Raw genomic sequence first — 14233 nt, 5'->3', positions numbered from 1 at the left:
GTTGCTGTTTCTGTCCGGGTCTGTGTGGTTCTGTTGCTTGCATCGCGGTATGTGGGTTGGGTCTGTGTGTCCCTCCCTGCCAGTCTGCACATATGCTTGTATGGTCATGTACGTGTTTCTTCAAAAGGCATACATGAAGTCAGGGGAGGGTTCCCAGTCAGACATTAAGCCCTTCTTGGGGGGTGACTGTCTCTACAGACACTAATCACTGTCACAATGAACAGTTACTGGAAATATGAGTGGTGTCTGCTAGGTCTCTTTCCTGCACTTTACCATTCTCAACCAGCCACAGGCTGAGAAGACCAGGGTGTGCGTGTGTGTGTGTGGGGGGGGGGGGGGCTTTCCCTCCGACACACCCTCTAAGCTCCCTGAAGACACACATGGGAAGAGGGGGCTGACGGATGAGGGTGGATGCCACACTATGGGCCCAGCCCAAAGTCTCTCCTGTCCTTAGTAACGGGCACTTTCAGAGATCTATTGAACTCTTTTATTGGCATGGCTCGAGCTGAGTTAGACTGGGAGATGGAGACTAGTGTGTCATGTCAGCTAGACATACTGTAGTACAGTATAGATTCCGCCCTACTCTCATCCATAAGCCTATGAAACCATCTCACACAGACAGACGGACAGGTGTGTTCCCGGAAGGCATTATAAACATGTACATGCTACCTGGCTGTGTCACACACACCTGTCCTGGAAAGACGCCTGATGCATCAAGGCAAAAGCCCTGTGTAATGACTGTGTACTAATGTTTGGTAATGCCTCTAATTATCATTATGGTGGGGTTGAACAACACATGAGAGTTAAGTTGCTCTGTCCGTCCGTCCGTCTGTCCGTCCGTCCGCCCGCCACAGTGGCATTTCACCATGGATCAGGAGAACTATTGTTGTTTTATCAGTAGCTCCAGTCAACAAATTAGAGTTATGACAAATATCATTAAGATTCTTAATCTACAAGTCCCATCTCCCATGTGAAAGGGAAATAATTACAATAGCTAGAGTTGTTACTGTGACCATATTACCGCCAGACCGGAGGTCACGAGTCATGATGGCAGTCAAATTCCACATGACCGTTTAGTCACGGTAATTAGGCTTCTCCAAGCTCTGATGCTGCTGCTGGTCATTATTAGCCTACCAAACTTGCTAACTGCCTGGTACTCAGCACTCTATTGTCCCTCTAATCACTCTGACATAAATGCAAATGTAATTGAAAATCGAATCAAACACTTCATGAGAGCCCATGAGCTCATGTTGCACAACATTTCTATAGGCTATGCAATTGCGTGAGAAAACAGAGTTTTGATGGCCTCTACTAAAAAGAGGGTATCCCATCAGCTTCTATAGGCTAGGCCTACAATATTTATTTCTCAACTTTCCTAATATTAAACACATTGCTTCTCTTTACAACAGGAGTATAGCCTACCTGGGTGGCAGGAAAATGTACCACGGGAAAAATGTGCTCCTTTTGCTATTTAAGTGTATAGATGACATGTATGTTCAAGACAGATGCATGATAATGGTCCAATCTAAATCAAAACAAATTTCACACATATATTATTTAGTGTATATAAAGACAAGATTAAATCAAGAATAGTCTGATGGGTGACAATATTAGCCTATCACGTATGAATGATATATTATCACTTGCGAATGATGAGTGAATGAAGGTTTGTATCACATCTAAAGTGGCCAAATAACCTCTTAAAATTAAGCACATAAATTTGCTTTACAATGGCATACATACACAGTTTCAAGTTTGGGGAAGGTCATTTGCGCCATAAAAATGCACTTCTGAGAATGGTGTTTTCCCAGTAATTAGTTGCATTTTGTAACATTTGCGCTTATAGCCTACTGCCGTGCGTGAATTGCTGCGCTTGTAATGTTAAGAGATCGGGTAATAAGCTAAACTTTCTGATCTGTTGCATAAGCCTCATTGCTTAAAACAGTTTTTTGATGCTAGTGGTTGTATTAGTTTGGGATCTATCCCATCCCACAACTGTGGAATATTTATTTCTTGCACAGAATAGGTCAATTTTTGTACTATGGGGGATAGTAGATTGACATAGGCTAGTTATTTTTGCTGTTCATTAGGCTTACTCATCTTGTTTGCTGACGAAAAGTAATTGTGGGCAGTTCTTCCAACATCTTCAATATGCGCCTCGGAATTGGATAAGGATGCGTGCAGTTGCATCCCCGATGTCTGTCTTCACTTGAAGCCCATGAGAAGGACCCGATCATGTGACGGGCATTGGCTAATAAAAATGTAGCAATATGAGAGAGCAGTGCGAGTGAGATGTGCACTGGCCGCAAAAGGCATGGATTTTTTTAGGGGGCATTACGGCCACACAAAAGGGGATGCCGCTGGGAGATCTGAGGCATTATCAAGTGCTTGTCAAATTGTGAATGAGAGACTGATAGTGTGTACAGCCTGCGCAAAAAACAAAGCAGAGCTCATGCCTTTCATGAGACTTTTAGAGTCATCAATAGAGTCGCATCATGAAGCCTTAGAATGTATTAAAACTCTAAATATATAGCCCAATGATTGTATCACAACTAAAGTTGCATAAATAACTCTAAATTAAGCAGATAGGAGGACCTTTTTCTTTGTTAACTGCTCAACACAGAACAGCCGCATGTGCGCACTCCCTCAAATCATTTGGATAAAATATCCTGTCTATTTCATTCAGCTATGAGCAACTGTATTCTTCATACTGTAAAATAATTTATAATAATGCCACAGAATTCTAAGCAAATCTAGTCTGCTAAATTAACTAGTGTAGCCCACAGCAATATGGCATAGCCAGATCAGGGCATAACTTAAGGACAACTCAGAGTATGCTATTCTGTTCTTCTGAAATAGACTACATTTTCTTCATATCATGTTTCTTTAGAACTGTCTAAAATAATGGATTTATTGTGATGGTGTAGGCTATATTACACGGATTTATTAGACTTTTTAAAATGTAGCTGTTCCAAAGTTCTGTATCAATGGCTTGTAGGCTATGCGTGGAAACCAGGAGACACTAAATGTGTCAGTGGAGGCTCCTCAGAGGAGGAAGGGGAGGACCATCCTCCTCAGTGAATTTCATTAAAATAAAAATAGTAAAAAGTTATCCTTTTTAGATAAAACTACACTAAATATATTCACATGACACCAAATAATTGATGAAAACACACTGTTTTGCAATGAAGGTCTACAGTAGCCTCAGCAGCACTCTGTAGGGTAGCACCATGGTGTAGCTGGAGGACAGCTAGCTTCCGTCCTCCTCTTGGTACATTGACTTCAATACAAAACCATAGACTTACACAGTAATTATGACAACTTCCGGAGGACATCCGGAATGCAACCTATCAGAGCTCTTGCAGCATGAACTGACATGTTGTCCACCCAGTCAAAGGATCAGAGAATGAATCTAGTACTGAAAGCATAAGCTACAGCTAGCTAGCATAAAGTGTGGTGAGTAGTTGACTCAGAGAGAGAGAAAGACAATAGTTGAACTGTTTTCAACAAATTGATTTCTTCAAAAATGAAGAAGCAAGAGAGCGAGAGAGAGAGAGATTGTAATTTCTTTTCACTTTCAGTTTCACTTACTTGCAGCTGGCTAGTTTAGTTACTCAAACACCCGGCTCAAACAGAGGGATGCTATGTTAGCTAGCTGGCTATGACTATCCAGCACAACACCGGAACTCTTACCAAGTCAAGGTAAGCTTTTGATTTTATTAATTTATTGCCACTGGGGTAAGGTGACCAGATTTCTGAAATTAAAACCGGGGACCTTTCCAGTTCGGCGGTAAATATATCAATAAATATCCAATGTTATTATCTATGAAATAAAAAACTGGGACAATTCCGGTTACATGTATTTAGTCTAACAGGCACACTGTAATAGAGAAAACAACTACACTGCTCAAAAAAATAAAGGGAACACTAAAATAACACATCCTAGATCTGAATGAATGAAATAATCTTATTAAATACTTTTTTCTTTACATAGTTGAATGTGCTGACAACAAAATCACACAAAAATAATCAATGGAAATCCAATTTATCAACCCATGGAGGTCTGGATTTGGAGTCACACTCAAAGTCACACTGGGGGTGTCTGGCTAATTGCATATAATTTCCACCTGTTGTCTATTCCATTTGCACAACAGCATGTGAAATTTATTGTCAATCAGTGTTGCTTCCTAAGTGGACAGTTTGATTTCACAGAAGTGTGATTGACTTGGAGTTACATTGTGTTGTTTAAGTGTTCCCTTTATTTTTTTGAGCAGTGTATATTACGGAAACACTACAGACGAGACAGAACTGTCCAATCTGAACAGCCATTCAGTGGTCCTGGTAGTCTGGGTAGAATAAGAGCAGAAGAGAACATGAGCAAAATTGAAAAAACAGACAATAGTATATGTGAAATACTTAACAACATAATAAAGAAATAAGACGGTGATGAGGTTGGTAACTACATAATATACTTATACCAACCTAATCTGTATATTTCACAGAAGAATGTATCTTCTTCAGGATTGCTCTGTCTTTGGCCAGCTTCTCCATGAACTCCTGGCAGGGGAGGTTGAAGTTTGTCTTCACAATAAGCATGGCCTTGATGGTAGGAACGGTGAACCTATTTCTTGCTGCTGTCCATATATCATTCATTTGGGAGAACACTGTCGACTGGTGCATTACTTCCAGGTAAGCACATGACAACAGACGCTAATCTAGCCAGGTTAGTGTGTGGGATGTTGTTCTCTTTGAAGTTGGTAACCACCATGCTCCATATCTGACTACTGTCTCAGATGTTTTCCATTCTTCAAGCAATCCCCCCTTTAGGAACTCTTGCAGGCCAGTAACCTCGTCAAATAATGCAACCTCATTGATGGTCACATTGGGGCATTTTTCCTGCAGTGTGCCTGCTGCCTTCTGGATCTCTTCACGCTGAGGTTGCCTTTTTAAAAGGAGACAATGTAAATCTTTTAGATTATCTGTGTGCTTTCCCCATGATTGTAAGTAGTTCACAGCCGTAGTGAAGAATGATTGTGATGTTTTGAGAAAGCTCTCTTTAGACATGGCTCCATTTTCCTCTAGCTCTCTCAGAAGTCCTCTGACCAAAACTGGAATGAAGTTGTCTTCACACCTTGCAGTAAATTTTGCCTCAACATTTCTCAGAATTGCAGCTGACTCCACAGCACAGCGGTTCTGGCCTTCAAGCATCTTGATCTTGTCACTGAATACGGTCAGGTTTCCATGGACAAAGGCCAGCCAAAGTTCAGTCAGTGGATCTTCGAACATTGTTCGGAGGACAACAAGGAATTTGTCTTCAGAAGAAAAAAGGATTTCAATGGCACATACATTTTCAGCACTCTTTCTAGAGCAGGGAGCATGGACAGCCAGCGAACATTGCTGTCCTAAAATGTTATGGTACTCCTGGCCAACAAACTCACAAAAGCTCTTCAGTCTTTCTACTCTGACGGTGAAAATATGAAAATATCTTTGTGAGCAGGTACTCAACATCAAGGGTAATCATATCCAAAGCTCTGGCCGTGTTATGAATGATGTGGGCAGGACAACCTAAGCCAATCACCTCCCGCTGCAGAGCATTTTTAACTTTGGTATGGACATTGACCCTCCCCAGCCTATTCAGTCCACCAAAGTTGGTACTTGTGTTGTTGGCAGAGAATGCCACGACTCTGTTTTCCAGGTTACATTTTTGGATGACCACCAGGACCTCAGCTGCAATTTCCTCTGCTGTTTCTCCTTTCAATTCAACAAAATCGAGCAGTTTTGTTTCCACAGATGTGCTGCCATCATATATCTTACAATATCTGACTACTATTGGCAGAAGCTTTACATGTCCATGATTGGACGCATCAATGGACAGGGACACAAATTCAACCTGGTCTAGGTCCTGTGATACCATAGTAGTTGCCCATGTTGCTAACACGTTACTCACTATGGGGTCACATTTTGTCCTAGCACATGTAAACTTCGGCTCATAAAGCTGCCGTGTCAGTTGTGCTGTGCAGTCCATAGATCAGTAACTCTGATTGTGTCGCATAGTGTGGTATTCAGACACCCTCCTGCATAGCTAAACCATATTCTTCTTGGGAAGGCTCTACCTTCTTGAAGAATGTGGTGACAGAGGGCATACCAACACGGGCAATCAGAGAGGCATTATGCTTTTTCGTCTGTTGATGTTCTACCACTGCCGTTCTTCCCCCGCTGCCAATTGAAAAAGAGGAATTACAAAGGGTGCAGTTAACCATTCTATCGTCTTGACCTGAGCGTATAAATGGATATTCTCTCATCATGTTGTCATTAAAATGGCATTTCCGTTTCTTGGAAAGAGCCATTGTGCCTCCTCTGTCTGCTCTTCTTCACTCTCCTTGTGTCACTTAACTTTTTCTTCTCCTCCAATCTTTCTCCTCCTCTTTTCTTCACTCGTCTTCCTGCTCTTTCTTCCTTTCCTTCTCTTTACCTTTCCACCTCACTCTTCTACTCTCCTCGCTCCACCCTTTTTACTCCCTTCATTTTTCCTTCTCCTTCCTCTCCAATCTTTAATAATAAATAGTACACTATTAGATAAAATACTTTGGTTAACAGATTCCCATTCCTTGCCTTATTTTTGCATTTGATCTCAAAAACATTGTTTGGAATAATAAATTGGCAGGCTCTGTAATCATATCTTTACCTTTCCTCCTCTATCTCTTTCACTCTTCTTCCTTTCCAGTCTTCCTCCCCTCCACTCTAACAGAAAACATTATGCTAATGTTATCCATGAAAATGTCTAAATATATTTTCACCCTACTTATTATAATGCCAAACCATTAAAACTGTAATCTACAAGTAAATATTCTCATAATTAATTGTGCATTAATTTAATATAATCATATTTTCGAAATAGCCCGTCCACTGCATGTTTACATGTGAACGTTTTTTAACCTAGCTACCATGACAGTAGCTAGCTAACCTAGCTAGATAACTTAGTCGACATAGCTAATGTTATCTAGCATAACCTATTTAAAACCTTATAAAGCAGACCAACTATCTATATAATAAATTATGACATTATAACATCATTAGATAGTATCTCAAACGATTGTAACTTACCTGGCTTGAAAAGACGTTTGTGGTGAGACATTTCCGGGGACAGCTCCAGCCGGGGACAGGCCACCAAAAACGGGGACTGTCCCCGGAAAACGGGGACGTCTGGTCACCCTACACTGGGGCCCTCAGGTGTAACTGCTTACTGACTATACAATGTAATTTTACTCCATGATTGTAGCGGGTTTACTAACACATTAGTTATATTAGCTATGGTGACTAGGATGTTACTTTAGCTAATATGGGGGCAACAATGTAGGCTGTGTGTAGCAGTTATGACATGGTTTGGCTTGGAAAAGGTTTTTTCGCCTGGTCATATACAGCTGATGTGTTGTTCATTGAAGTCCACAAATGAAGGGGAAAAGGTGAGAGGAGGAGAGTGCATTCTGTTGATGTAACGATTGTCGTCTGGAAAGGACCAAAACGCAGCGGGTTGTATACTCATCTTCTTTTAATAGGAGAAAGAAGGAAAACCAAACCAACACGTATACAAACAATCACAAAAAATGATGAACGACGAAATGCAGTCTTGTCAGGTATAGACAGCTAAACAAGCACAACCTCCCACAAATCACAAACACACCCTAATATATAGGACTCTCAATCAAAGGCAACTAGACAACCCCTGCCTCCAATTGAGGGTCCACACCCCAATTAACTAAACATAGAAACAGACTAACTAGAAAGAACATAGAAATAGACTAACATAGAGCAGTGACCAAAAAACCCGGAAATAATAAATCAAACACCCTACTACATAAACCATCACCCCGAAACATATAAACAAAATACCCTCTGCCACGTCCTGACCAAACTATAATAGCAAATAATCTTTATACTGGTCAGGACGTGACAGTTGAAAAACTTTTCTTAAACGGAAGGAAACGAAACGGGGATAAAAATACCTGAATTTGTCCAATAGAAACTCTCGTTTACACCCTAGATAAGCTAAATACAGGCAAGAGTGTGCAAGGCGGTATTGAATGTGTCACGCTCTGTCCATATGTCACTGCCTGTCCTCCCAAATTTTTCTCTCGACCTGTGTGCACCTACGTTGTAAACTTTCTTTCAAGGGCTAGGTTGGAGCAAGCTCATGATGGGTATAAGGGACATTTGAGTATCATGTAGTTACCTAAACCTATCGAGGTTACATTGAACTGGGTGAATGGAATATGAATGACAGTCATCCAACATGCTGTAATAGAAATAAGGCCATGCTCATGAACAAAAAAAGAATCCTCCCTCAACATAAACGGCACTGACCGTCACTGATATCAGTAGTGATGAAAGAATAAAATCCACTAGAGCAGCCTTTTTTAAAGTATGGGTCGCGACCCACGGTGGGTCGCAACGTGTCAGAGTAAATGTATAATTATTTCATGAATTACTGGAATTGATTTGGCCAAGTGCATCTGCGGGCTCTGTTCAGTGCACTCACTGTTCAGTGCGCTCTCTGCTTAGCAGATATGGGGGGTGATTCATGCCAAAATTAAGCCTCGTGAAGCTACTGATACCTCTCACCAAGTCACCTAACGTCTTCCTAGTGCCATAAAATAACGCCATGAATTAACATGGACTGTCAATGGAGACAAGTTTGTTTCTAAGGCGTCAAACTGCCAATGCTTTCACGTCACGTGACACGTACACATCATATAGACGTAGTGTTCACGTGGTCTTCACATCGCGTAACGTGTCACTAACACGTCACGTGTCAGTTTGCGTGTAAGTTTATTATGAATGATCTTACCATGAACGTCTTAAAAACATCTGCATGTGTTACATGTTAGTTTAAGTGTCTGTTTAGTTCATCAATTTCATTTGTTGATTTTGCTAAAATAGACCTATCACCTCAACGCAAAAAAATACTAGGCTAGTTGATATGCAGCCACCATTACTGTGTAGAGATGCCTATTTCTCGCATCAGTACAAACACAAGGGCTTCTTGGTAGCCTAGTGGTTAGAGCGTTGGGCCAGTAACCGAAAGGTTGCTAGATTGAATCCCAAAGCTCACAAGATTAACTTTTTTTGTCATTTTGCCCGAGCAGTTAACCCACTGTTCCCCAGGCGATGAATAAGTGGATTTCGATCAAGGCAAGGTTAAATGCGGAAGACACATTTCATTTGAATACATTGTTGTACAACTGACTAGGTATCTCCTTTTCCTTTTCTTTGTTGGAGGTAGTCTAGGTCTCTAGTGGCGCATTCAAAACAACTCGGAAGTCGGCAATCTCTGACTTCCTACTTCAGTGCGTTCAAGACAATAAATGAGCTCAGACTGGGATTTTTGTTTTGTTTTGAACAGTCATCCAACTCGGAATCGCTGGCATCTTTCTCTGACCTGAAAATCACTTATGTCATGATTTCACCTCGTTTTCCCCCCACTTCCCAGTTTACCGGATTAACAGACACAATCACTGTCACCATGCAATCCTTCGTCTATACATTGCTGTGGAGATGTCTTATGGTTAAAAGCAGGGTTCAAAATGAGAGGGTATGTGAGGATATAGTCTTTGTTATAGAGACGTGCAAAAAGCATATGCTACCACTTGTTTGCTTAGCCATAGGAAAAACAACGATCCAGATATTATAAAGCGATCTAGGCTATAACAATGATAAACTCCAGGATTATTTCCTCAGTCTACTAGTCTATCGAAGGTCTTGCATAGCCTAAATATCACAGGATTATTAAATGCTCTGCAATGTAGAGCTATGCCTAATGCAAAATGCCAAAAAGTTAGAATCGGTATGGGTCTATGCATCAACCAAACACCTTAACAGAAAAAGAAATGTATTATTCAGGAGAATCCCATTGAATCAGGCTATTCATTTCAGTGCAGTTGCATTTTTACGAATATGCTTAGACTAAACGGAACCGAAAACACTCCAGCCTGTTTTGATCACAGATCATGATGAAGCCTGAACATTTAAGCTGTTTGTCATTGATTTAGCCCACAATTGCCTACAGATTTGATACACAGGAAGACCTATATTTAATCTGGAATTGACAAACAAAAGCCTGACTAGGATTCCGACTTTCCCCCACGCCATATTTATTACCAATTAAGCTAAATGTATTCCTATTAATTTGCATAGGCTAACCATTTCGATTAATGTTATTTACCATCTTCTGCTTTTTATGAATAAACAGGCATCATGGTAAACATATTGTTTCAATGCCTCCCACACACACATTATGTTACTTACCTTACAGATCACAAAGTGAGCTAATTTCCACTCCATTCATATGCAAATACATTTGATTCATACACTGGCATGTCTGGCTGGCATGTTTTCATTTTAAACAAGAATTCCCTTATCTACACAAATCATTTTAGTCCTCAATTATGATTTTTTTTAATCATAGCTCATTTGTACTACCTTGTGGTTGAATATATATCTATTGTACGTCTTATGATACAATTAATAATGTTGAACTAACAAATACCATCAAGGCATACTTTACAATTTACAATAACAAACACCTTATGAAACAGCTGTGAAAACCAATCTAGCAATATTTTAGATTTAAATACATAACCATTGATATTTCTTTGGTACATGTGTGTCAATTTACTTTCAGATTTTTTGTATGCTCACATGGCAATCATAGACTGAAATACAGAATTCTGGTGTGTGGAATAGAGAGGAGGTGGGTATTGTGTGGATGGGAGGTTCTGCCTGTCACTTGTTTTTCAACAGGTAGTCAGTCTTGGAAGGTGGACTCGAAGAGGAAAACTGCAAAGTCCAGGCGCTGCTGCCCTCTTTGTTCTGAGTGTTTCCAGTGCTAGTGTTTTTAGCTAATCTGTGCAGCTCACATTATGTGCCCAGTATGATAGTTTTCTTGCTCTTTCTTAGCAGATAATGACAACTTGACAATAACAGTAGCTGATGTAGTGAAAAGTTGGAGGGTGGTAGGTAATGGAGGACATCATGTCTGGGTGTCAGGCAGAACCCCTAGGTCATGGAGAACAGGTAATGGAGGACATCAGGTGGATCCATGTCTGGGTGTCAGGCAGAACCCCTAGGTCATGGAGAACAGGTAATGGAGGACATCAGGTGGATCCATGTCTGGGTGTCAGGCAGAACCCCTAGGTCATGGAGAACAGGTAATGGAGGACATCAGGTGGATCCATGTCTGGGTGTCAGGCAGAACCCCTAGGTCATGGAGAACAGGTAATGGAGGACATCAGGTGGATCCATGTCTGGGTGTCAGGCAGAACCCCTAGGTCATGGAGAACTGGAGCAGAGTAAAGGTAAAAGAGTAGTAGACAGATGTAAACAAGCAAACACACAGGTTAAAGATTATCAGGTATGTAAAAATACAGTTACTGAATGATTTCATTTAAATGTTTGATTAGACATGCAATAATGTTAATGGCAGACAGAAAAGAAAGGACACCTGTCTAATTTTTGATGTCAGTGGGGCCGGTAAGGGATGGTCCCTGGAAAAGATAGAGAGAAGAGTTGTGAGAGAAACTCTGGGGTGGTGTCATGACCACTGGAGTCACACCTTAACAGTTCCTACCTGGCAGCGGAGGTTACTTACCGTGACCCAGTGGTTAGCCTTCAGATTGACTGTCTGGAAAAACCCCTGGGCCAGTGTTGGTACTGCTGACAGCATGGCAATGCCGCCCACCACAAGGCAGCAAATGCAAATAGTTATCATCTGAGATTTTTTATGTTGACCTTAATGGATGTTGACGCCAGCAAGGAACGAAAGAGCGCCAAGCTTTCCCGGGTCTCGCCTTCCTTTCGTCCTTCTGCCAAGCCATTCGCCCAAATGTCGAAGCATTTGGTCCCCTTGATTATTCTCCAGTGGCTCTCCTTTTTCTCATGCGCCCTGTCCATGTTCAGTCTCACCTTGATTGATAATAGAAATAAATGCAATTATATTTTATATTATTACAAATACCTCTTATATATCTCTTGGAAAGCCAGAAAATAAATTAACAGCGGACAATAATTTTTACCTGGTCAAAAACCTCCACATCCTTCTCAGTCCGTGTCTGAAGGCAGATTCGAAGGCGTTCTGATCTGGTTCGACAACTTGCACCACATCAGGTGGAGTATCAGTGACCTCAAAGTACGTTATACAAAACAGAAAAAGAAAAACACAAAGTCAATCAAAAAAAATTATTCGTATGTGCAATAATATTATATACAATTGCATTGTTTACGTCAGTTAACTGCTGCGGCTCCCCTCCATATTGCAGACAATAGAGTGAATACTCTGGAGGCCTAGACAGCACTTGTATGCAAAGATAATTACCTTCAGATTGTCCTTCCACCATTCCTGGTACCCGTCAAGGGACTTGCCCATGGCAGTCCCGTTGGTCCGTCAATCCAAACGGGGAGTCACCATGCATCTACACATTCATATTATATATAACACTGCACTATCAGTGTCAATTTAGAAAAAAAACTCTAAATTACTGGACGCCTATGCGAAACAATGCGACAACCATTACATTTAGCTGACATTGACTAAAACCAACTAGGCTAGAGCTAACTACTATAGCGCTTAGCCAGGCTAAATTTGGTAAGCATCAAGCTAGCGAACTGTTAAATGGCATTTTCGTACAAATATTAACACTAACACATTTTATCGTGACATCACATATTTACATATATTACCTAAAGTAAACTGAGCCTTTGTTCATAGAAAATAAAACCAAAAAAGTACAGAAAGTTTGGACGCCAAACTTGTTCATGTAAAATCCCTTCTCGTTCATGTAAACCATTAGCAACCTAGCCTAACTCCATTAACTTAATTACAATGGGGAAAACACCAACCAGTTTTTCACTCAGTTAAAACTGCCTTCAAACATCACCAAACTCATGGACTATGTAATTAACCATGTTACCTCAATATTTTGAGTCATATTGCACTTTTGCACATTTACATACCTGAATTAATAGGGTAAAAGGATGAGACAGAGAAATGTTTGTTTTCAGAACTAGTCATTCTCCATAATGAAGAAGAAATGTTAAAGATCTCACTAACTCACTTCATTGACGTCACAGCTCCCTTAGCGGCAGTAATTATATACAGTGGGGAGAACAAGAATTTGATACACTGCCGTTTTTGCAGGTTTTCCTACTTACAAAGCATGTAGAGGCCTGTAATTTTTATCATAGGTACACTTCAACTGTGAGAGACGGAATCTAAAACAACACGGCAGGACCTGGTCAATGACCTGAAGAGAGTTGGGACCACAGTCTCAAAGAAAACCATTAGTAACACACTACGCCGTCATGGATTAAAATCCTCTAGCGCACGCAAGGTCCCCCTGCTCAAGCCAGGCCCGTCTGAAGTTTGCCAATGACCATCTGGATGATCCAGAGGAGGAATGGGAGAAGGTCATGTGGTCTGATGAGACAAAAATAGAGCTTTTTGGTCTAAACTCCACTTGCCGTGTTTGGAGGAAGAAGAAGGATGAGTACAACCCCAAGAACACCATCCCAACCGTGAAGCATGGAGGTGGAAACATCATTCTTTGGGGATGCTTTTCTGCAAAGGGGACAGGACGACTGCACCGTATTGAGGGGAGGATGGATGGGGCCATGTATCGCGAGATCTTGGCCAACAACCTCCTTCCCTCAGTAAGAGCATTGAAGATGGGTCGTGGTTGGGTCTTCCAGCATGACAATGACCCGAAACACACAGCCAGGGCAACTAAATAAGAAGCATCTCAAGGTCCTGGAGTGGCCTAGCCAGTCTCCAGACCTGAACCCAATAGAAAATCTTTGGAGGGAGCTGAAAGTCCGTATTGCCCAGCGACAGCCCCAAAACCTGAAGGATCTGGAGAAGGTCTGTATGGAGGAGTGGGCCAAAATCCCTGCTGCAGTGTGTGCAAACCTGGTCAAGAACTACAGGAAACTTATGATCTCTGTAATTGCAAGCAAAGGTTTCTGTACCAAATATTAAGTCCTGCTTTTCTGATGTATCAAATACTTATGTCATGCAATAAAATGCAAATGAATTACTTAAAAATCATACAATGTGATTTTCTGGATTTTTGTTTTAGATTCCGTCTCTCACAGTTGAAGTGTACCTATGATAAAAATTACAGACCTGTACATGCTTTGTAAGTAGGAAACACTGCCGATTTTGCAGGTTATCAAATACTTGTTC

The sequence above is a fragment of the Salmo trutta genome, chromosome 23 (genome assembly GCF_901001165.1).
Source record: "Salmo trutta chromosome 23, fSalTru1.1, whole genome shotgun sequence".
Classification (NCBI taxonomy): Eukaryota; Metazoa; Chordata; class Actinopteri; order Salmoniformes; family Salmonidae; genus Salmo; species Salmo trutta.
The sequence above is the reverse complement of the archived record's forward strand: the minus strand, read 5'-3'. Positions refer to the sequence as shown.